Below are 23174 nucleotides of genomic sequence, written 5' to 3'. Positions count from 1 at the left end.
CATCAAAACCGTAAAAATGACTACCCCATCCATCACATCAGACCAACCACCCACCTCACAAACTATGCCAACTCAAAAAGACTCCCATGCCTTTCCTCGACATCAAAACCCATCCACAAATCCATCACCTACCCCTAACCCAGAACCAGTAAGCCCTCATCCAACACCTCTCGCCACTATTCCCCCAACTACGGTCCCATCTGACGACGTTACAATCTCCACCATGGTTGGGCGTTGAACCCGAGGTGGTCGCAAAAAGAATACTGCGGTCTCAAGCTCCTCCATCGAAACTGTGAATGTGGATATCGATGAAAATGAAGAAACTCCGGCTAGTACAACTGAGAATCCGACTATGTCTGCCGATCCCACTCCGACTCCGTCAAAGAAAGTAAATAAAAGAAAGGATAAAGCCACTTCATCGTCGTTACCCCCTATTTCTGAAAGTGTCGAACAAAGTGAAGTTGAAACCGCAACAATCAATCCTCCTGTTGAACCGTCTCTTGAACCCCCTTCCAAAAAATCAAAACCTTCAAAGAAAAAATTGGTATACCTCTCTCCTTCAGATTCTGTATCCTTGATTTCCAAATGGGATATGGCTAGTGTTTGGCAACAACTTGAAAACTTGGATCTCCCTACCTCCATCTACAAAAACTGTGAAAAATTGATGAACCCCAAAGCTATTCACTCCCCTCGAGTTTATCATCAATCTTGGTACGAATCTCCTGCTTTTCATTCTGTCCGAGATATGATTGCTGCTCAAGGTTAGGAAAATCTTCTGGAAATACGTGAACCTGTGTTTTTAAGTGAAGTGGTTCAGTTTTTCGTGACTGTGCATGTAGACAAGTCCGGTGATTTCCTCACGGCTAAAGTAAATGGTAAACCTCTTAAACTCTTTCAATCTGATTTTGCCACTGCTCTAAATATTCCACCCGGAGGTTATGACAATCTCCCAGCCGAGTCTTGGGTTCCCTTACCATATGCCTCCCCTTTATCTGTTGCAAAAGTCGTGTATCCCAAAGTTGTAACATGTGGACCCGTGAGTAACATCACTATACCCCCTTCTCTTCGCCTAATTTTCAACATACTATGTCGCTCCCTTTACCCTTCGAGTGATCGGGGTAAATTATCCATAGCTCAACAATACCTCATCTATCACATAGCCACTCACAAAAAGGTCAATCTAATTGGGCTAATGTTCAAACGCTTTGCCCTCATCTCGGCTAAACTCCGAAAACCCTAAAAAAGTGTCCTTCATCTTCCCTATGGTATGTGGTTGTCGGTGGTGCTTAAGGCACAAGGAGTCCTTATTAGCTCTAGTGTGGGATCTTTGGATATGTGTGACACGATGAGTGACGGGCAAATGGGAAAAATGTTGATTAAGGTTGAAAATGATGAACTTATTTCGGTGAAAATCAAAACGGATCCGGAGGGTGGGTCTTCTAGTCATGTTGGCACGGGTAGTTTGAGTGAAGTCTTTCAAGCCATTGCGGATTTGAGTGCTTGGGTGAAGCAAGATGCGCTTCAAAAGGATGTGGCTATCTCGGCTCTTGCCTCCACCGTGGACATGATTCGTGGAGAAGTGGATATCATTTCCACTCTTGTCTCAACCAAGGAGCACGGTGACGATGGTGTAGCTGACCCGTTGGACGAGGATCCCTTGGGTGAAGAGTCGGATGGTGACCAAGCCTCCTCCCCTTAAACAAACTCCCCTTCCAATATTATCCTTACCTTGCTTTTATCCCACCTTGTTGCGCCCTTTTTAAACTTTTTTCACTCTTAATATTTTGCTCTGTGGTGTATGTTAAACTACTTTTAGCCGTGGTGAACTATGGTTAGACTATGTTAAACCGTATGTTTGTGTTGACCTTGTTATCTTGTCACGCTTATGTGTGTCTTTTTGTGTTTTCTTATGTGTGTTTGCTCTTGAATGCTTTTGACATCCCTGCCCTTTTTTGATGATGTCAAGAGGGGGAAAAGGTAAACTCATGCTCTTAATCTCTTTTCATATTGGTTAACCCATAAACTAGGCCTAACCTTCACAACTTTTGCTCTTGTTTTGGGGCAATGTAAACTTGCCATGGTAAGTTTGATCTAAGTTCTTGCTCTATAAGGTAATATAGTCCCTTCTCTCATATGATCTTGCTTGATTAAAATCTTGGATTAAGGTGTTTACATTGCTTACATTCGTTTTAGGGTTTGTCATCATCAAAGGGGGAATTTGTTGGGTTCCTTTGATTGATGATAACATGCCCATTTAATGTGTGCCTTCTTAGTTTACCTTTTCAGGATTTATGGTTAAATCAAGCTTGGATTACGAAGTGTTGAATCACTGATCACCCAATTGTATTGAGTCCTAGGCGTCATCTAATGTACAAGTTAGAAAGTAAAGTATCTTAAAGTAATAGAAACAGTCAAGACCACTGTTACTTTCACAAGTAACAGCAGCCTGGACTGTTGCCTCAATTCGTAACACTTGAACACTTTCTTATCTTTCAAAAGCCATTTACGTGTCTTATATTTTGAAAGATAACTTTCAGATTTTTACAAGGATTTGGCCTTCTAGAAAAAGTGGTTTGAATAATTATCATTTTAAATTGTTTCCTCTTTGTGTAAATTTGACCCTTTTGTCTTTCATAAAATAGAGATTGCTTTTTGCCATTTTTGTGAAAACCTGTCATCATGTGACTTGTTTTCCCTTCTTTGTTTTCTGAAATTGTATGATCTCTTTTGGATAATTTCAAACACTCTTTCTCTCCTTTGCCTTTTGAATAAGAACCCTCTTTTGTGCAAGTTTGGGAAGTTGTTGAGACTCATCACATGTGATGGTCTTTGACCCTCAAAACCCTAACAACCCCCTTGCTCATCCTCTCTATAAAAGGCGTGCCTCATCCTCTCAAAACTCCAAGACTTTTTCTGAGATTTAATCTAAGTTTGCAAATTGTTTTTCAAAGCTTAAAAACCGAGTCTTTACTTTGCAAAGCTTTTAAAAGTCTTCAAGTGTTACAATCATGGCTACTGTTACTTTAACATACTAGACTCTCTCACTTATGAATTGTTGATCTTGTAAAAGTTGTCCATCTCAATTCTTTTTAAGAATAAGCTAGTGAAAACTTGATCCTTATAACATTCTAAGTTTGTGTGTAGAGTTTAGGACGGAGTAGTCTTCAACTCTTTGGCAACCGGAGTAGGTTGCGAGTTGGCTTGTTCTAGAACGGAGTAGTTCTTGAACTTGTGTCACAACCGGAGTAGGTTGTTGTCTTTTTATTGTACGGGTTTTTTAGTAGTCGGAGTAGATCACTAAAATTAATCAATAAAAAGTAGATTGGACGTAGGCACTTGAGTTCTTGCCGAACCAATTCAAAAATCTCGTGTTTGATTTTCTTTGTTTTATTCCGCTGCTCTTTCTTTCGTTTGCTTTGCTTAACTTTCGAAGTAACAGTTCCATATACTGTCACATTTGGTCTGCAGTCTGTACTCCATAAACTGAGACAAAATAGCTACAGTCAGAACAGTTGTTACTTTCATACTTCATCAAACATTCATTTTAATACTCGTTTAATCTCTCTATATTATTCGAAGTATTCTCATGTCTCTTATCATTCTACAACTCACTTTAAATTAATAAAGCTGAAGTTAAAATTTTTAAATCGTACCTAATTCACCCCCTCCCCCTCTTAGGTACTTGAATCCATAAACTCAACATATACTGATTAATGTGGCCCACGATATTCGAAAACACATATACACAAATATTCAATGGCCAACTCGTTTATATGATGACTAACAATCTTGATGGGATGGGTGTTAATGTGTTATGTTGCTAATTCTGGATCTAGATTGACATTTGAAAATCAAGTTAGGAAGATGCTTTTAGTACCGCACATAAACATAGTTCTATAAAGAATTGATCTTTTTTTTAACTGCAACTTAGAGAGTAGTCTATTTATTGGAGGGTAAGCGTTAAATTAAGTAAAGTAGAATAAACGTTAAAGTTGGTAACATTGAAAACATGCAGAGTATAATGTGTATCTAATAAGGTGACGACGTATGTCCATAGAGTTTTAAAAACGTATCTGGAGACAAAAAAAAAATGTATCTAAAAGCAAACAAATACAAAAACATTACTAACAAACACATAACAATAACCCTATACCATTTCCCTTATTACGCAAACAGTCTTTGGGAGAAACTTACATAGCTATGCGAAGTGTATCTAGCAAGTTAAAGGTATGTATCTAATAACTTAAATGGGTGTATCTAGCTAGCTAAAGGTATATATCTAGCAACTTAAAGGAGTGTATCTAGCTACCTAAATGTATGTATTTATAAATTTAAAGGAGTGTATCTAGCTAGCTAGAGGTATGTATCTAGCAATTTAAACGAATCTATCTAGTAACTTAAATGAATGTATCTAACTAGCTAAATTTATGTATCTAACAATTTAAAGGAGTGTATCTAGCTTGTTAGAGGTATGTATCTAGCAACTTAAAGGAATGTATCTAGCTACCTAAAGATATGTATCTAGCTACTTAAACGAGTGTATCTAGCTTGCTCGAGGTATGTATCTAGCGATTTAAACGAATATGTCTAGCATGTCAAAGGTTTGTATCTAGAAACTTAACGAAATCAAAAGAGGGAAAATGGTATTCTAAATGTAAAACGGACTTAGAGTAGACGTGTTCACCCCCTCCTCATACTAAGCATTAAGAATTATAACACTAAATCAAGATTAATTAGTTAGTAGATTCACATTTGCATAAAAAAATAGATTCGATCAACACTAATATTTTCAATAACTAACAAAATCAGGTAGTCAATATGTTGCTTTTTGCACTACCTCTAGCAAGTAAAGAAGATTTTTTCTGTAACTTTATGTGTGATTCAAATAATCATGGAAAATACCCAAACAATATGAATCAAAAAACCAATAGAGGAATAAAATGGATCTCATCAAGCTTTCAAAAACTCGCAAATTACACTGTAATGCACCATTATATTATACAAATTGCAGTAATATAATGATAAATAACATAAAAATGCAAAACAGAAAAAAGCCACTCGGATGAAGCACAAGAATTTGTGTAAAACGGGTTTTCTATAACCGCTTTTTAAAAGTTTGTTTTCACTTGCACATAATATTAGTGTAAAACAACCATCACCGCCGAATAGCAGCAGACGAGTTACCCTACCACCATCACCAACCACTGAACCCATGACCACCATCACCCTCACCACCCAATACCATCAACCACTTCTAAACCCCTGGGGAGCAGCGACTTCATCGACGATTAATATAATGATATGGACTGTGATATTGTGATCAGAAGAAGGGCAAAAAAATTGTGTGTGTGTGAAAGTTTAGAATGATAGTATTTGGTTATTATAGGCTTCTTATTCATATAATGTGATCTAATTAAACTACACTTCCAATTTGCTCTCAGGAAATTAGAATTTACTGTCTAATGCTCAATCGTCAACCTACAACTTTAGCGATTCAGCACGACTGTCTCATCCTAGTTTTCGCAGTTACAACAAATGCTTCTCATATTCCTTCAAAAGGACACATATTCATTATTCACCAAGAAAACCAGTACCATAGATCACAGTCTTGGAAACAGCAGAGTCCGACAGTCGACTGTCAGTCGTACACGTCCCTTCGTCCTGATCTCATGAGTAAGAAACAAAGGGTATATGATCATGTCAGAGTGTCAGACAAATCCAAGTAACAGTGGGTCCATGACCACCTTTACTCCCTTGGTAATTAATAGATTTTCCCGAGATCTGACATCATGAGCATTGTATTCTTCTGGTTTTTGAATTCCTGCTACTTTGGCAGCACCCTAATACATTACATGTGATTTAGGATGTACATAAGCAATCAATATCACAGTACATAGCATCACCCTCACCACCCAATACCATCACACACAGAAAATTTCCCACAATATCAAAGTTCATATTGGTCGTCGTTCATAAAAACTAGCAATTGACACTGCCATTACCGCTACACCGAAAAAAGACAACCATTTGAAAGTAAAAAAAATGTGCATTAAACAAAACAAATATGGAGCACTCGTCTAGGATACTAGTTGCCATTAGGAACACTTGAACTCGATGGTGTGCGGCCTGATAATATGTCGGCGACGGGATCACAGACGATGGTGGTGCACGGCGGCGTTGTATCTCAGCTTTGGTGTTATAGGCTTTAAATTCATTACATATCCTCCAATCTTTCATATTAGCTTACTGCACTCGTTCACTGCAACGGATTCAACACTATTCTTTATCAATTAATTGTGCTTCACAATTCTTTTTCCTTTGCAATGTTTCACTAAATTTGAAATATTGGGTTTTCTTCGACACACTGGACAAGAAGTCTGAATTTCCGATTTAATCAGCATCAATAATTGTAGAAGGTCGATCGATGGAGAAAGAGGCAGATGATGCCGACAAAATCACTGGAGGGATCTTGGTACGGTGGTCGGAAACTCGACTGCAGTAAGGCGTCAGTTGTGGTGGTCGTAGATGTCAGAGGAGGGGGATGTCAGGGAAGTTGGGTTTGGTAATTGGGTTTTGTCGTTTGCAAGTTTTTGTGAGATTGAGTGTGGGCTTTTGTTTTAATCAGGGAAGTTATCTTGGTTTTATATTTAGTTCGTAAGTTCGCACGAGATCCTATTTCTATATATATATATATATATAGAGAGATCAATCATCGTGTGAGACCCTTCTAGTGAGGTAGGAAATTGCACTCCATTCTAAATCGTTAGATCTAAAAATTACGAGACACCAGATATTGACACGTGTCCCTGATAATTCCTAACTAATCGCACCTTTTCTCAAAAACAAAATCATTTACTCACCCTCTCTCTCTCTATCTCGTCTTCATCTGAGCACCGTTTTCGCCATTCTCCAGAGCTCCGTCTTCGCCATTTTTCAGAGCTCTGTCTTCGCCATTCACTCAGATTTCGACGCCATTTTATCCCTGAGCTTCCCTCCGCCATTATCACTAAGCTTTTTGACCTCCATTAACATCCGGAAGTTAGGTAATTTCAATCACCTACTTTTTATTTCGATTCATCCCGATTTTATTCCTCATTCTTCACAATAATTTTCGATCAATTTATTTACTTTGTTAAATTCTCAATCAAGTAGTTTGATTACTGATTTTCGTTCTTGTTCAGGGAGGTTTTGATCGATTTGAGTGGAAATCTTCGTTCATTCCGTCTTTTCGATTAATCTCGTATTCGCCATTATCGCTGACCTTTCACTCCATATTTTTCACACTAACTTTCAATCGACCTAATTAATTCGTAAAATTCAAGCTCAACTACGGTAGTATTGTTGTTAGCCTAGTGTATATGTTAGTTTCAATGTAAATAATAACCGCTTTTGAGTTTTATCGATTATGGCGCCCTTCCATTCATTTTTTTTCGTATTGATTTGTACCTCATTCTTTTGTTAAATGACCTCTCGACTTTTAATGTGCATATTACTAGCCATTGTAATAGGAACTTGATCCTAGGATAAAATTATGTTTGTGATTGATGTTTGACTGCCTTTCTCCCTTTCTCCGTTTCTTGTTTTTTATATTCATCTGTTACTTGTCTTTATTTAACTTTTATTTGCGTTGGTTGTGGATGCAGAAGGGAGAAGATCCAGGGAAATTCAGACAATTACATGAGATTATGTTTCTTGATGGTTATCCTGGGTATCATCATTTGTTGGGAATCTCTGAGAAATCAATGTGCATTTTTGTGAAGTTAAAGGTCATTCCCTGAACAAGCCTGTTATTTCACGTCTCGCTTGTTCACCGCCATTAGATCAGCATCTTGTTGTATATTTTCATTTTATATATTGAAATATAATGTAGCTTGTTGAATGATGTTGTGTAGCCCATCTCTTTTGATGGGATTTTATGACTATTTGTATTGAACTATTGATATTGAAATATAATGCGCACTTTCTCTTTGTTTTTTGGATGGTCTATTCAAAACTTAGCTTATGAGTTTAGTTTGCAGTTCTTAAGATTTATATGGTTGGCTTGTACATTAGTTGAGTCCGACTAATTGATCACCTGACGTGAGATATGAAAGAGAGAATATGTAGGGAGTAAATGGCATTGCTTAAACAGGGAGTATTTTGTGACGGCTTTTGTTGTTAAGTTTCTAACTTGCAAATTTGAAAATGGTTGACTAATGACTATAGATAATAAATCAGAAAAGAGGAAGCTTTCAAGCTCTATGGTCATCTAAAGACGGACATGAATTTGTCAAAATTTCTTACTGGAAATTTAGATGGTGTAGGAAGTTCAATGTTGAGAGTATAGAGAATTTAAAATATTTAAACAAACCATGAAACATTAAGATAGGTAGACAACATAAAAGAGAGTACAAGCCCTGCATCTGGATCACGAACACTGAGCAGGCTCTTTAATTGTCAGTCTCAGCTCAAATTTGTGGTTGCATCTCGAAATGTCTTATGTAGTAGCAAGCTATTGTTTATGCCGAACTCATCTTGACATCGCATTTTTTTTCGGTGAATGAGTTCCGGCCAATGCTCAAGAGCATGTGTGACAAAAGTGGGCCATTAACAACATTAACTTTGGTGTACTACGGAAATATTAAAATGGCGTTCACTATAGCAGTGATCCCTCTCCATACCATTTTTGTTGTCCCCTATTCAGGAATTAGTGGAAGTATCATCTCTATCCCACGACTTAAAAAGAATATAGGTTAGCTTTGCCATCATGTTACTTAATTAGGGACAGAATAAGTTAGGTTTTAATTTACTAGACATAGAACGACGACGCCAATTTTTCTGGGATGGACCAAAGGGAAAATGGGGGCAATATAAATGAGATAGAAGTACATCTTCTCATTGCTTGTATTGGTTGTGGTATAGGCACTCGAAGAAGTCGATAGGAACTTTTCAAACAATGAAGGTCATTCTCTGTGGAGATGGTGAAGCTGAGCCAAGCCCCGACCAGATTCTCCAGCTCACAATTGAAATATGCAAAGATGATGTTATCCCCCTTCTAGTTCACAAAGCTACTCGTATTTGGTTGGCAGGTAAATCAGTTTAGCCATAGTTGCATGGCTCTGAGCTCCATCCATTGATCCTCAAACCGAATTGTCCTTACTAGAACATAGTCCATGAACTCGAACTTGCTCCTCGACCTAAATCGAACACCGAACCAAGTTTAAAACTGTAATAGCCGTCCACTTAATTGGTCACTGACCCTGAGTATTTGGTGCAGGCAAGAAAAGATCTCGTCTTATGTTGGTCTGTGATACTAAAACAAGAAGTGGGGGACAGATATTGCTGTGTGGAATACATTGAGAACAATTTGGACTTATTGGACTTTCTTGTCGTCTGGTAAGCCTAAACAAAGTCATCACTTTGTTCTTCTTGTTTTTCCTCATTTGCTTAGTAGACTTTTTTTTTTTTTTTTTCCTTTTTCTTGTCTTGAGTGCTCTAAAGTAGTTCTTGAAATGTCGTATCTAAATCAATACGGATCATGTTTTTTCATACTGAACTGCTGTAAACTTAGCCTCGGCCTTTTGTGTATATCTTCAATGACTGGAGTTTCCTGTGTAGTTTACCAACTTGCATATTGGTCATATATTCTCCAAGTGTCTAGATTCCTGTGCATAACTTCATATTTCAAATATATTTTCAGATTGTTTCATTCATTTTTGCATTAACATTTCAATCTTTTTCTAATGTCTAGTAAATTAAGAAAAATGATCTGAGTTATATTCTGAATTGTTACTGACAAATGGGGAGGGTTCACTAATACCATCATTAGCATTTGAAATACCACATGACTTTCGTTTCTCCCAAAAACTGAACTTAAAATTTCATGGTGGACTTTTGTGCCATCAAATTGTTGAACTTTGTTGGGTAGCCGTTGAGGAGTTTTTGGAGAATCTGTCCTTAGTGGTTTAATAATAGTAAATCAGTGTTACATAGTTGAGCTGTAAGTTTCGCATTAGGCTTGTGTCGAACGGGGCTGTTTTGTGACAGCAAAATAAACATGTTTTCAGCCTATATGAAATGTTGGAACTGTTGTATCGTGTCAAGGGTCATCATATCATACTAAGAGGAGTGTCTAATCGATAAGAGGCCAAAGTGAAGTTGAAGTGTATTCAATTTTTGTCACATTCAAAGATCTAAATTTATGTAACTTTACCATGTATTACTGATGAGACTAAAGCAACTAAAAATGGAAATTAAGGCTGAAACAAGGATAAATAAGCAACTGTTCAATTAATAAAATTGATAGGCTGCTCAAAATTCATTAACTGAGGTGCAATATTACACTTGGGTTAATGAGAAGGGAAAGATTCCACTGAGATTTCATTCACAAGTTCATTCGTAGTTTTTCCTCTTACAAGGGTGGCCATATTTATACTAATATGCCTTGAAGAACATGTAAATAAAAATAAGGAAACTACTAGGAAGATGCCTCCAATTGTTCCAATGGTTATCCAGGTGCTATTGTACTCCCCATGAGCTGTCAATGACTATCAGTGATATGGTCACTTATCCCATGTCAGGAATGAAGGAGCATCTGAGTCTTTAGTGACTGTGAACTTGGTGCTGTATCGCCTTTATTTCCTGTCAGGAATGAAGGAGCATTAATAGTTGGATTTTGTCAAGATTTCTTATGTTTCTGTTTTTGTTAGCCACTTAATTTGATACTCATTTGAAACCCGTGAGCGTCCAAAATGACCTTTTGACTCCGTCTGTGGTTTTTCCTATAGTATGTATCATATATATGTTGTGTCGATAAATTTTTATGGATATTACTCTGTCAGTGAAAATTAGCAGTTTAGATCATAACTCCTCTTTTAATTTGATTTTGTTTTCTATAGGAAGTCAGAAGGGTCAGGGTGTAATTAGGATAAAACATGTTGCGTCAAAGAGAAGATGTACGAGAGGTCCAAAAATTTCAGATGTTGACGATGAAGACGTGAACAATGCAGGTGATAGCATACCTGAAATTACGAGACCCCAAGATGAGACACCTGAAGTGGACAAAACAAAGGAAGTAATGAACTCGAGTCCTAAAAAAAACCCTGCTACGGGTAAGGATCACTATTCAAAACATAATTAGACAGAATATAAAAAATTCATTTTTGTTATTACGAGGAATCCATTGTGCAGATGTATAAATCACATGCGACCCTATTATACTTATATATGCTTTTGTTTAACAGTCATTCTTTGAAGGCAATGCTCTTTAGTCTTTTCTTCCTCAACAGGTAATAGGCTGAGGATCCGCAAGCCAAGGCTATGGGCGCACACTGAACCTATTATTAGAGCACAAGTCAACAGGTTGCGTGATCAATTTTGGGGGACACAACCTCACTATGGAGGCACAAGAGGTAATCCTTGGTCTTATCTTCACCTAGTCCTTACATTTCGATGATGGTGAAAAATGAGTGTGGCTGGTGTGGTTATTCTTTAACATTGATTTTGAATGAGATTCACAAAATCATGTCCTAAATTCACAAAATAAAGAGTCAGTTTCACAAAATAAAGAGTTAGTTTCACAATATAAGGCCTAATATTGCGAAATTTGGTCACAAAATGGGCGAAATCACCTATTTTGCTCTTTTTATTATTTTGTGAATCATAGACCTTGTTTCGTGAATCCTAGGCCTTATATTGTGAAACTTGGTCATAAATGGTCAAAATCGCCTATTTTCCTCTTTTTATTATTTTGTGAATCATATACCTTATTTTGTGAATCTTATAGCTTGTTTTGTGAAACTAGAAAGTAATATTGTGAAATTTGGTCATAAAATGGTCGAAATCACCTATTTTGTGAATCTGGATTTGCTATAACTTCTGCCAGGCTAGCTAAAACATCAGCTTCGTAAAACTCGGCCCCTTCATCGTTGCAGTTGATTGACGAGTTTCCTTCAATCCTTCCGGCTAGTGGGTAGAACTGAACCAACGTCTCAGAGATAGTTGACCCCTTTATTGTCTTCAAGTTTACAACTTGCGTCACATTGAAAATTTTAGGGGGTGTTGGCTTAGCCCTTGCAATCTTAATGTACATTTTCCAGAAGAATTGTTTTCATCATTCTTGTAAGAAACTCCTTAAACCGGGATGTTAAGCTTGGCAAAGACTTTTCATTGTTGCATATCTAAAGGCTATTAGCTTAAGGTTCCCCTTATTTAATCTTTGCTATGTACTCGTATATCTTAAAGGCTATTAGCTCAAATGGGAGAGCAATGTACAAATCTTGCACAAAGGTATGAGTTCGAATCTCATATAGCCTAGTTAATTTAAGAATCTAGTGTATTAAACTTAAATACATTAACATTGAGGATGAGTTAGCGAAATCCGTACTCAGATGTGCAAAAAAACGTGATTTTAACCACTTATGATGACCAAGTTTCACAAAACAAGCTCTACGATTCACTGAACAAGCTCTGAGATTCACAAAACAAAGTCTCAGATTCACCTAATAAAGAAAAGAGCAAAATAGATGATTTTAACCACTTATGATGATCAAGTTTCACAAAACAAGCCTTAAGATTCACTGAATAAGGTATGAGATTCACAAAATAAGGCTTGAGATTCACCAAATAAGGAAAAGAGCAAGAAACGTGATTTTAACCACTTATGATGACCAAGTTTCACAAAACAAGCTCTAAGATTCACTAAACAAGGTCTGAGATTCACAAAACAAAGTCTGAGATTCACCTAATAAAGAAAAGAGCAAAATAGATGATTTTAACAACTTATGATGATCAAGTTTCACAAAACAAACCTTAAGATTCACTGAATAAAGTATGAGATTCACAAAATAAGGTCTGAGATTCACCAAATAAGGAAAAGAGCAAGAAACGTGATTTTAACCACTTATGATGACCAAGTTTCACAAAACAAGCTCTAAGATTCACTAAACAAGGTCTGAGATTCACAAAACAAAGTCTGAGATTCACCTAATAAAGAAAAGAGCAAAATAGGTGATTTAAACCACTTATGATGATCAAGTTTCACAAAACAAACCTTAAGATTCACTGAATAAAGTATGAGATTCACAAAATAAGGTCTGAGATTCACCAAATAAGGAAAAGAGCAAAAAACGTGATTTTAACCACTTATGATGACCATGTTTCACAAAATAAGCTCTAAGATTCACCGAACAAGGTCTGAGATTCACAAAACAAAGTCTGAGATTCACCTAATAAAGAAAAGGGCAAAATAGGTGATTTTTAACCACTTATGATGATCAAGTTTCACAAAACAAGTCTTGAGATTCACTGACTAAGGTATGAGATTCACAAAATAAGGAAAAGAGGAAAAAACGTGATTTTAACCACTTATGATAACCAAGTTTCACAAAACAAGTTCTAAGATTCACTGAACAAGGTCTGAGATTCACAAAACAAAGTCTGAGATTCACCTAATAAAGAAAAGAGCGAAATAGGTGATTTTAACCAATTATGATGATCAAGTTTCACAAAACAAGCCTTAAAGATTCACTGAATAAGGTATGAGATTCACAAAATAAGTATGAGATTCACAAAAAAAAAAAAAAAAAAAAAAAAAAAAAAAAACTTTTTCGAAAAAAAAAATTTGAAAAAAAAAAATTCGAAAAAAAAAATTTGAAAAAAAAAATTTGAAAAAAAAAAAATTCGAAAAAAAAAATTCGTGATATTGTATTGTATAGTGCGTGATATTGTTTTATGGACTCATGGACTCAAATATATAGGTGGACTCACCGGATCTTGCCTCACCATAATGAGGAATTTGGTGAGACCGGCCGCCTCGCCATAATGAGGTGCCTCACCGGATCCGGCCTCTCTATATATATATATATATATATATATATATATATATATATATATATATATATATATATATATATATATATATATTTAGGATCCTATGAGAACCCTCTTCCCATGAGAACCATGAGAACCCCATGTTCAGAACTTTAATACCAAATGTTCAGAACCTAAAAACTCCCTTATCACCACCATAGTTATACCACACTAAATTCTCACCACCATTCACGCCTATACCAATCGCCACCATTCCCGATTACCACCATCACCCCCATTCGCCGCAATAGCCTACTACCCGCCACCGCCGCAGCTACTGTGAACGAAGAACCACGCAGTATTCTCCCTCCACTTCGACCACCGTTTCCGCATAAATCACCATCACCATCGACTAACAACAAATACAAACAACCCAAAAAGCTAAACTACCTCCATCATTACCGTCGATCATAAAATCGACACCGTAAACCAAACTCTATTCACCACCGTGAACAACCTGGTACTCACCATTCGCCGCCAATCACCACCATCAACCACCACGTCCTTATTCTCCCCTGTTTTCCCCTTTTCTCACTGATATCCTCTTCGCGTCTCACCACAGCCACCACCCTTGCTCCCTCCTCCTTCCGTCGAGCCTAGTGTAGGCCAAGACCACCGCAAGTTACCAAGTAGTGAAGGAAACAAATGAAACTATAGCCGAGAAAATGGCGGAATATGAGGCAATATGAAAGGCTTTTGTCGATAATTACTACCATATTTTGGATACTAAATAACGTCCTTTGCTTGAAGGCCAACAGTTTGAAGGCGTAGATCTTATATATAGCAAGATCAATAGTTTGCCTTTTGATAATGTCGTCATTTGATCAGCATCATTGATTCTCAACCTTCTGGAGTTGCCGGGGGTATTATCGTCTTTGTAAGTGGTAGCTTATAACCATTTCATTATATTTAAAAGCACCATTTGTGAAAATCGGGTTCCGTGAGACAAAAACATTAAGCGGATATCACGTGTGTACTTGAATTAGAAATGGCAGTGATTACCGTACTCTCTTAAATGGCTGAACCTTTGGTACAAAAGTTCTGAACCTGGTATATAAAGGTTCTGAACCTTTGGTACAATAGTTCTGAACGCGAGGTTCTCATGGTTCTCATGTAAAGATGGTTCTCATGGGATCTCAACCCTATATATATATATATATATATATATATATATATATATATATATATATATATATATATATATATATATATATATATATATATATAAAAGCGCACGGTGAGTCCACATATCTTAGGTGAGTCCGTCCTGCGAATCTCCACCATTAGATTTTATTAACAATCAAGGGCTGAGATTTAATTGTAGATCAGGTATATAAACCAAATAACTCAATCTAACACCCCATAATTCATTATAACTTTTTCTCTCTTCTTTCACTCTCTCTCTAAATGAACGACGCTCTCCCTCCTTTCCTTTTTATCCAGTAACACAATCTCCCCCAAATAATTCAAACCTTATTATAATCACTCAAATCTTCTTAAATTTCACTCTCTTTCAAATTTCCGTTTTCCTGTAACATAGATTCTCCCAAATTATTCAACCTAGTGTTATTTTGCAATTCAGGAATCAACCAATTGAAAAATCAATCAAACTCGCTTTTCAGATCCTTTAATTGAGATCGCATATTCCGATTCCGGGTTAGTTCTAGGCCTTCTATTTACTTTTGAAATTCTTATTCTATTACAGTAATTCGATCTTGTTATTGAATTTTGAATTTCTATAATTGATGTTTAACTTTGAATTTTTGTTGATTGAATTTCTACATCCTCCATCATTATTTAGTTTAGCTAATTTTTCTTAAATATAAATCGGATAAACAATTTGTCAGATCAGATCCACTTCTTGCATGTGTTTCATATTATTATTGTTAATTGTTCATGTTATTAATGTCGATTATATTTGTATTTATATTATTTCTGATAAAGTCAGGGGTATGACATGATTAAACTGATAATTTTTCATTTATTTGTGCTTTGTTAACTTTTGTTATTGATTCATATGATTATGTGTGATTTTATGAATTATTTCGTATTATAACATTATCTTTATATTATTTATTGTCTATTATATGTGTTCTTAGTGTTTGTCAAAAAATTAGGGATGTGACATAGTAAAATTAATTTCTGCATTTTTTTTCACGAAACTTGGGGTATCTATGGAGATTAAATTAGTTTTTGCGTCGTAAAACAATCGACACATGTTACTGTAATAGTGTTACTGTAACAATAAAACTGCATGACAGAACTGGACTTGAAATAATTGTTAAACAATGTTACTATATAATACTGTAAGTGTGTTACAGTAATAGTGAAACTGTGTTATAATATCTTTATTATTGTATTATGTTAATTTAGCACCTTCTTTTGAGAAGTTCTTTCATTATAATGTCATCATTTATTATCGACGACCATTACAGAAGTGATTGTTGCTTCAATGTTTGCATCTATGCCATATGAAAAAGAGGCTAGCTCCGTATGAATAATGGGTATTACTATATCAATGTCAACTTTAAGCTAGTAGGAGGAGGATACCTTTATTGTTATTCATTTCAATTGAAAGTTTGAGAGTTAGTTTAAAGGCTATTAGCTCAAATGGGAGAGCAATGTGCAAAACTTGTACAAAGTGTAGATACCTCATTTCTGCACCTAAAATGTCAAAAATTTGGGGCTTTTCCCCCAAATGATCTTAATTCCTACTTTGACATTAATTGTATGTTAAATTACGTGTTCACCGACTTAGTTAATTCTCACATGTTAGGATTAAAACTTGGATGTTGCATTGCATGCATATAATCGACGATATATCGAGTATAGATGATGTCCCTAATCATTAGTAGAGGCCGCTATCGAGGCGGGCGGGATTAGGTGTTCGATCAAAAGAGCTTCCTAATACGTACCCTCACCCCTTACTCCAGATCTCTGTGAACATCCGTGTTCATTGGTATCCACGAGAGTCATTCTAGACATAGAATGCTAAGGGTAACGAGTTCTTGGTGTTCATGTCTTTACTTTGTATCTTGACATGACATGAGGTACTCGAACGGTTCCAATTTCCCATAAAAATTGGTGGCGACTCCACAAAATGCAAACGCTTGTTTCCCAAGCGCCCCCGTGGCCCATTGTCCACACAAAGATATGGGTTCGAATCCCATATAGCCTATTACTTTAAGATTGTATTGTTAACTTTTCAAACAAACCATATAGGCTAATGTTGTTTATTGTATGGTCAACACCACTTTGTTACTTTATTTTATTAGAGAACTTTGTGTGTTCCTCCTAATTCCGATACAATAACCAATCCTAATTCTGCCAGTCACAGTAATAGTGTTACAGTAACATCAGTCATTCATCAAAGTAACATAATGTTACTGTAAGTCTGTAACATCTTCGCTACATTAAATTCATCAATTTAGATTAATATTACTGTAACAGTGTTACTGTAAAAACATTGATTCATTAAAATAACATGACAACAATTTTACAAGAATAATTATTTATTAGTTCATTTATTATATAAGATGGTGTATAAAGTAGTTCTGAAGTGTAATGATAAAGGTTTTTTTTTTTTCATTTTCAAAGTGACGGTGTTATTGTAACATCATTTACACAACAAAGTAACAATGATACAATAATTGTGTTACTGTAACATCATTCATTCATCAAAGTAATTAACACGGATACAATGTTAAAAGATCAAACTTTAATTATTACAATAATAAAAGGCAAGTGAATACTGATCCATCCTGATATGCTCAAATGCATGTGAAAAGCCTACAACAAGTATACATCATAATCACACATAATGTTAAAAGTCTCTACTAGTATTTCAACTTTAATAACGTTGTTTTTTCTTCACGCCTATCTTCATGACTGATTTCTCAAACCTTTTTTTTGGTGACTTTTTTTTTGTGTAACTTGATTTCTCAAACGTTCTTCTTCAAATTTTCTGACATCCAAAATAAAGCATTGGATCATTAATAATAAAAATATATGAAAAAGCCGGTGGTCCACTATTAGTGATCAACAATATTTGTGAGTAATAATGTTACAGTAAATTTAGTGATCAAATATACGATGTTATAACAATATTTCAAGTTCAGTTCAACAGTAAAATTACAACATCATGGCATGCAGTAATAATATTACAGTAACAATATTACCGTAATAATGTTACAGTATTACAGTAAAATTATAACAGTATTAATGTTACAGTAACAATGTTACAGTAATAGGTGGCGAGTATGTTACAAAAGAATTTAATAAATCGCAATTTAACAAGTACAAAATAAAACGAACATTATCACTAAATTTTATCATGTCTTATCCCTAATTTTTCGCACAAACAACAACAACAACAACAACAACAACAACAACAATATGAAACGAGAATTAATTTCTCAATTTCTAAGTTCGAAAAAGCGAACATATAATCAATTGACTTTTTATTAATATAATTCTAGATCTAGAACAACAACAACAACAACAAACAAATTAAACCTAATTTTTTGGCGAAAAATGAATTATTAAATTCGAGCAAAATATTAACCCTAGATCTAGAACATCAACAATCAAATTAAACATTTTATTCATATAATTCAAAAACGGCAATAACAACTTACAAATTAAATTTGAATTTATGTGATAACATTAAACACAACAAAAAAAATTAATTAACAATTTGTTCATATCAATCAAAAACAACAACAACATCAACATTAACATGCGATAACATCAATCACAACAAAATTATATAAAAAAGGCAAAGATCATCGATTTGTACCTCTTCACTGTGTGAAAAACAGAAGTACTAGAATCGTCATTGAACGACTTGAACAATTTGAGTTAATTTTTAAGGATTTTGTGAAATTTTTACTGAATATTTCCGTTGATTTTGGAGGTTTTTAATAAAAGAGAGGAAATTGTGTAAATTTTTGATATACAAAGATTCCACATTTTGCAATCCTTCAGTTAGTAGAGAGAGGGGTTAGGTTTGTAGAGAGAGAAATTTTATTATTATTATGAGGCTTAGATGACAACTAGTTTGCTTTTTATAATCTGACAAATTGTTAGGGGCAACGTGGCTTAATGAGAGCTGTTGGATCTTTAGATCTAATGGTCCTCATTTACGAGACGTACTCACCTAAGATGTTGGACTCACCGGATGCTCACTCTATATATAGGATCAAGGGAGTCCACCCTTGTTAAATGAGTCCTGTGTCCAAATCTAAGCCGTCAGATCAAATAGATCTAATGATCAAGATTTCATGCGTCTCATTAAGGGTAAGATTGTCATTTGTTATGTAAAGGCTAATTAGTCCTGCTGCTCCCTGTCATTGTTTTCTCTTTCTTCTTTTCTTTTTCAATTTTATCCCGTGAACAACAAGTTCATTGTCCCTTAACCAACTTCGTCATCGTTCAATTAAAAGTTCAGCTTCAATCTGTTCGTCATCTCTCAACCAACTTCGTCATCTTGATTTTACTTTGTATATTTTCGAGCTTCTTTACAGTTTTTCGGATCAATTAATGAGGAGTCGCCAAACCCTAACTTCATCGTGTTTAACAATTCAGCAATTTCTTTTGCGATCTCTTTTATTCTCTTTTTGATTTGCGATATATGCCTATAATTCTACTCAGGTAATCTTCAATCTCGTCGATCTATGAATATTTATTTTCATGTCTTACTTTAAATTTGTTTGTCCTAATTTGTCTCAATCATCTTCGATTTTGGTGGTCATATTTGTTTTAAAAAAACGATTTTATTCCATTCCGAAGTATTTGATGATATTAACTGTGTTATTTGATTTTAATTCAACTGTGCTTAATTCTTATCTATTTTCTTGTGATTCAGTCTAATTTAAAGTTTCAATTCAAGTGTGCTTTATTCATCGTTCTGCTTGATCGATTGATTCCAACAGAAGATCAAGAAAACAACGTTTCAAGGAAGAACGCTAGAAAATGGTCGATTTATCACAAAATCAAACGAAATAAGGTGTGAAATTGCAGGTTTTCTGATCAATTCGTGTTTTATTTCAATAAATCTATAAAATTATGTGATCTGCGATTATAATTTCGTTCACTTGCCTTGTATTCAATGATTTGTAAGTATTGTCGACTTCATTATTGTAGTTTATATTTCTCTCGGCATTTTAATTTTGCTATTGGATAAGTGGAATTGTGTTCACATGATGGAATGACCATGACTATGTTACTATGATGGTATAAGTGTGTTATTATAACAGTGTGAGTGTGAGTGTGTAACTTGTGACAATAATGGTTTAACTGTGTTACATTAATGGTTTAACTGTGCTACAATGACAGTTTTTTACAATCAATAATGGCTTACTATTGTTATAATGACAACTTAATTGTGTTATGATGATGATGATGTAACTGTGTTACATTTTGGTTTAGTTGTGTTACAATCAATAATTGTTTCCAGAATTTTTGTTCTTTCGTCATACGTTTTATTGTTATTATGTATCTTTATAGCCAATTGACGATTTGAAGCTATGTTAATCACTGATGTAATTTTTGATTCTCGATTGTAGTGGTTTTCTCTTTATTTTAAGTTTATGCTTGATTTCAACTTCATACTCTGCACCATGTATTGACATTGTTTTTCCTCAGATTTAATTTGTTTGGCATCCACCTTTGAAGTGCAGATGTTGTTTTAGTTTTACCATGTCTATTTTTTTGGGTGTGAATAACAAGTAGCACGTCGTTGGTGATCTGTGTTTATTCAAGGTTTAATCTATTTGATTCTTTGTTGTTATGCCGGAGTTTACTTCTCCTATTTCTGAGAATCCTGGGGTCCTGTAATAGATCTGCTACTGTCAGCCTTATATATCTATGATATCTAGAATCATGTTGAACCTAAAGATCATCTTCTATGATCATGTGGCAGAGGTAACTAGCGACAGAGGATGGGCTGCTTGTAGAGTTTGAAAGACAAATAGCAGCTGGTGAACTCATGGACGGCAACCTTTGTCAGGTATGCAGTGATGAAGAAATTATAGATACAAATGCTGTTATTTCCGTATCATAGTCGTAATGTTCATCTTTATTTGTCAAGTTCAGAAGTGCTAGTTCTTAGTGTTTTTTTATTAATACTCCTTTTGTCAATCATCTCTTTTCCGTATCATTCGTAATGCAAACACAGTGATCAGTGGTTCACTCACCTATGAACACACCAAACACTCACAACACAACTCTTTAATACCACTAATTATTATAAGAAGTAACACTAATTATTCTTTATCGTAGCACAAGTTTTTTTTAGAGTAACACTAGTTATTATAAGAAGTAACACTAATTATTTTTTATCGTAACACTAGTTATTATAAGAAGTATCACTTGTTGTTTTGTTGGGTAACACTGCTTATTTTAAAAAGTAACACTGGTTATTCTTTCTCGTAACACTAGTTATTATAAGAAGTAACACTAGTTGTTTGGTTGGGTAACATTGTTTATTTTAAAAAGTAACACTAGTTATTTTTTATGTAACACTAGTTTTTATAAGAAGTAACACTAGTTGTTTTTTTGGGTAACACTTATTTTAAAAAGTAACACTCGTTATTCTTTATTGTAACACTAGTTATTATAAGATGTCATACTAGTTGTTTTATTGGATAACACTGCTTATTTAAAAAAGTAACACTAGTTATTCTTTATCGTAACACTAGTTATTATAAGAAGTAACACTGATTGTTTCGTTAGGTAACACTAGTTATTCTCAAGAGTAACACTACGTATTTTAAAAAGTAACACTAGTTATTCTTTGGAGTAACACTACGTAATTTTGTCATTTACTAGAGTTCTCTTGTTGAGTTACTATGATTTCGATATAAAGTTCAATTCTAGGTTAATTTTTTCGATTGAGTTGGCTCATGACTTAAATTTTACCCTTAAGTCATTAAGTTTTGTCATTGTACGGAGTATATGTTAGTGATCCTATATTGTTGAGATCACTGATGGTTGTCAATTGAGTTAGGGCTATTTGTTGTTACTATCCTGCTGGAGTAGCTACCTAATTACCTGATTTCGACAATGACACTTTCGTGTGTTGCAATCAATAGTGGTTTTAATCAGTTTAACTGGGATGAGGGGCTAACAAAGAGGTTAGCATTCTATTAACTTATTTTTTTCCTAGTCAATATTTCTTACTTTTAATTAGTTTCAACTGGACAGTGATTCAATGTGATGGCATAATTGAGTAAGAGGAAAGCGAGAATAGTATGCGTACTGGTATTACAGTGTTTTTTTTTATTTCAGTTTGAATTTTTTTTTCTATTATCACAGCCAGTAATGGTGTAACTAGGCCTAAGCTTGGTGTTTGGATCATGGTACACACTTGATCACTCTGTAACTCTACTTAATGATGAGCAAGCAACCTAAAAGCGCTGCCTAGCCTTTTTCAACAACACTGCAATGTTGTGCAGGAAATGGACAAAATTGACGCCTATAAACAAATCAAGCGGGAGAGCAAAGAGCTAACTTCACATATAAAGAGAAGCGTCTTTGTAAGCTACAGTGCCTGAAGTTAGAGACATGCTGTTACATGGCAACTTGCTAATGATAACCAATGTGATTATATGCAGGGTAAGTAAAGATGGTGTCTGCCGCAAGAGACCTGCCATATTGACTACAATATGATTTTAATTTTTAGCCTTTGATGTGCAATCCTATGTTCTAGATATTAGATTTTCGTCTCAAATCCCCTTAAAAGGACATTCAGTATATGATAAGAACCAAGTTTTTGTCCTCGGTTGATCCATTCTTTAAACAAGCAATAATTAACATTTTAAAGGCTATTAGCTCAATTGGAAGAGCGGTGTGAAAATTTTGCACAAAGATATGGGTTCGAGTCCCATATAGCCTAACTAATTTGAAAATCGGAGACGCAAGCAATGCAATAGCATAAGGATGAGCAAAGCGACAATCATCATCATATACTCGAGCATGCAAAACTAAGGATGATGAGCAATCCGGTTACACTATTTTTTCTATCTCATAACCCTAGTTATTTTATAAAGTAACATTAGTTTTTTTTTTATGTAGTAACAATAATTTTATGATAAAGTAACACTAGCTATTTTATTTTATAAAGTCACAGTATAAATAACAAAGAATTAGGCTATGTGGGACTCGAACCCACATCTTTGTACTAGATTGTACATTGCTCTACCATTGAGCTAATAGCCTTAAACAAATACTTAGTATGTTAGCTTCTTAAATTTGAAGCAAGACTGATGTTTTTTTGACAGTCAGATACTTTTTAAATAGCAATCCAATTTGCATATGCATGTTAC

General features: G+C 34.9%; 3 long non-coding RNA genes across 5 annotated transcripts; 2 read left to right on the top strand and 1 right to left on the bottom strand.

Annotated features, from left to right (window-relative positions):
- The first annotated feature begins 6858 nt into the window (after nt 1–6858).
- On the top strand, nt 6859–12186 carry LOC141599781 (uncharacterized). The gene is made up of 7 exons (XR_012523960.1): nt 6859–7043; nt 7644–7766; nt 8902–9068; nt 9257–9375; nt 10878–11090; nt 11268–11390; nt 11864–12186. It is a non-coding gene; the product is annotated as an uncharacterized LOC141599781 (long non-coding RNA).
- A 5295-nt stretch (nt 12187–17481) lies between these two features.
- LOC141599723 (uncharacterized) lies at nt 17482–18865 on the bottom strand. Its single transcript, XR_012523919.1, has 2 exons — nt 18647–18865; nt 17482–17812 (listed from the first exon to the last, which is right to left on the bottom strand). It is a non-coding gene; the product is annotated as an uncharacterized LOC141599723 (long non-coding RNA).
- A 324-nt stretch (nt 18866–19189) lies between these two features.
- On the top strand, nt 19190–22635 carry LOC141608303 (uncharacterized). Of its 3 annotated transcripts, none has more exons than XR_012526982.1 (5): nt 19190–19500; nt 19715–19855; nt 20771–20857; nt 22165–22208; nt 22305–22635. It is a non-coding gene; the product is annotated as an uncharacterized LOC141608303 (long non-coding RNA). The 3 variants fall into 3 exon arrangements; XR_012526981.1 differs by lacking the exon at nt 22165–22208 and adding an exon at nt 22054–22110; XR_012526980.1 differs by lacking the exon at nt 22165–22208 and having other exon boundaries at nt 19191–19500.
- The last annotated feature ends 539 nt before the right edge of the window (nt 22636–23174 follow it).

Source organism: Silene latifolia, chromosome 1, assembly GCF_048544455.1.
Source record: "Silene latifolia isolate original U9 population chromosome 1, ASM4854445v1, whole genome shotgun sequence".
NCBI lineage: Eukaryota > Viridiplantae > Streptophyta > Magnoliopsida > Caryophyllales > Caryophyllaceae > Silene > Silene latifolia.
Note: the sequence above shows the minus strand (reverse complement) of the source record. Positions and strands in the feature narration are given on the sequence as shown.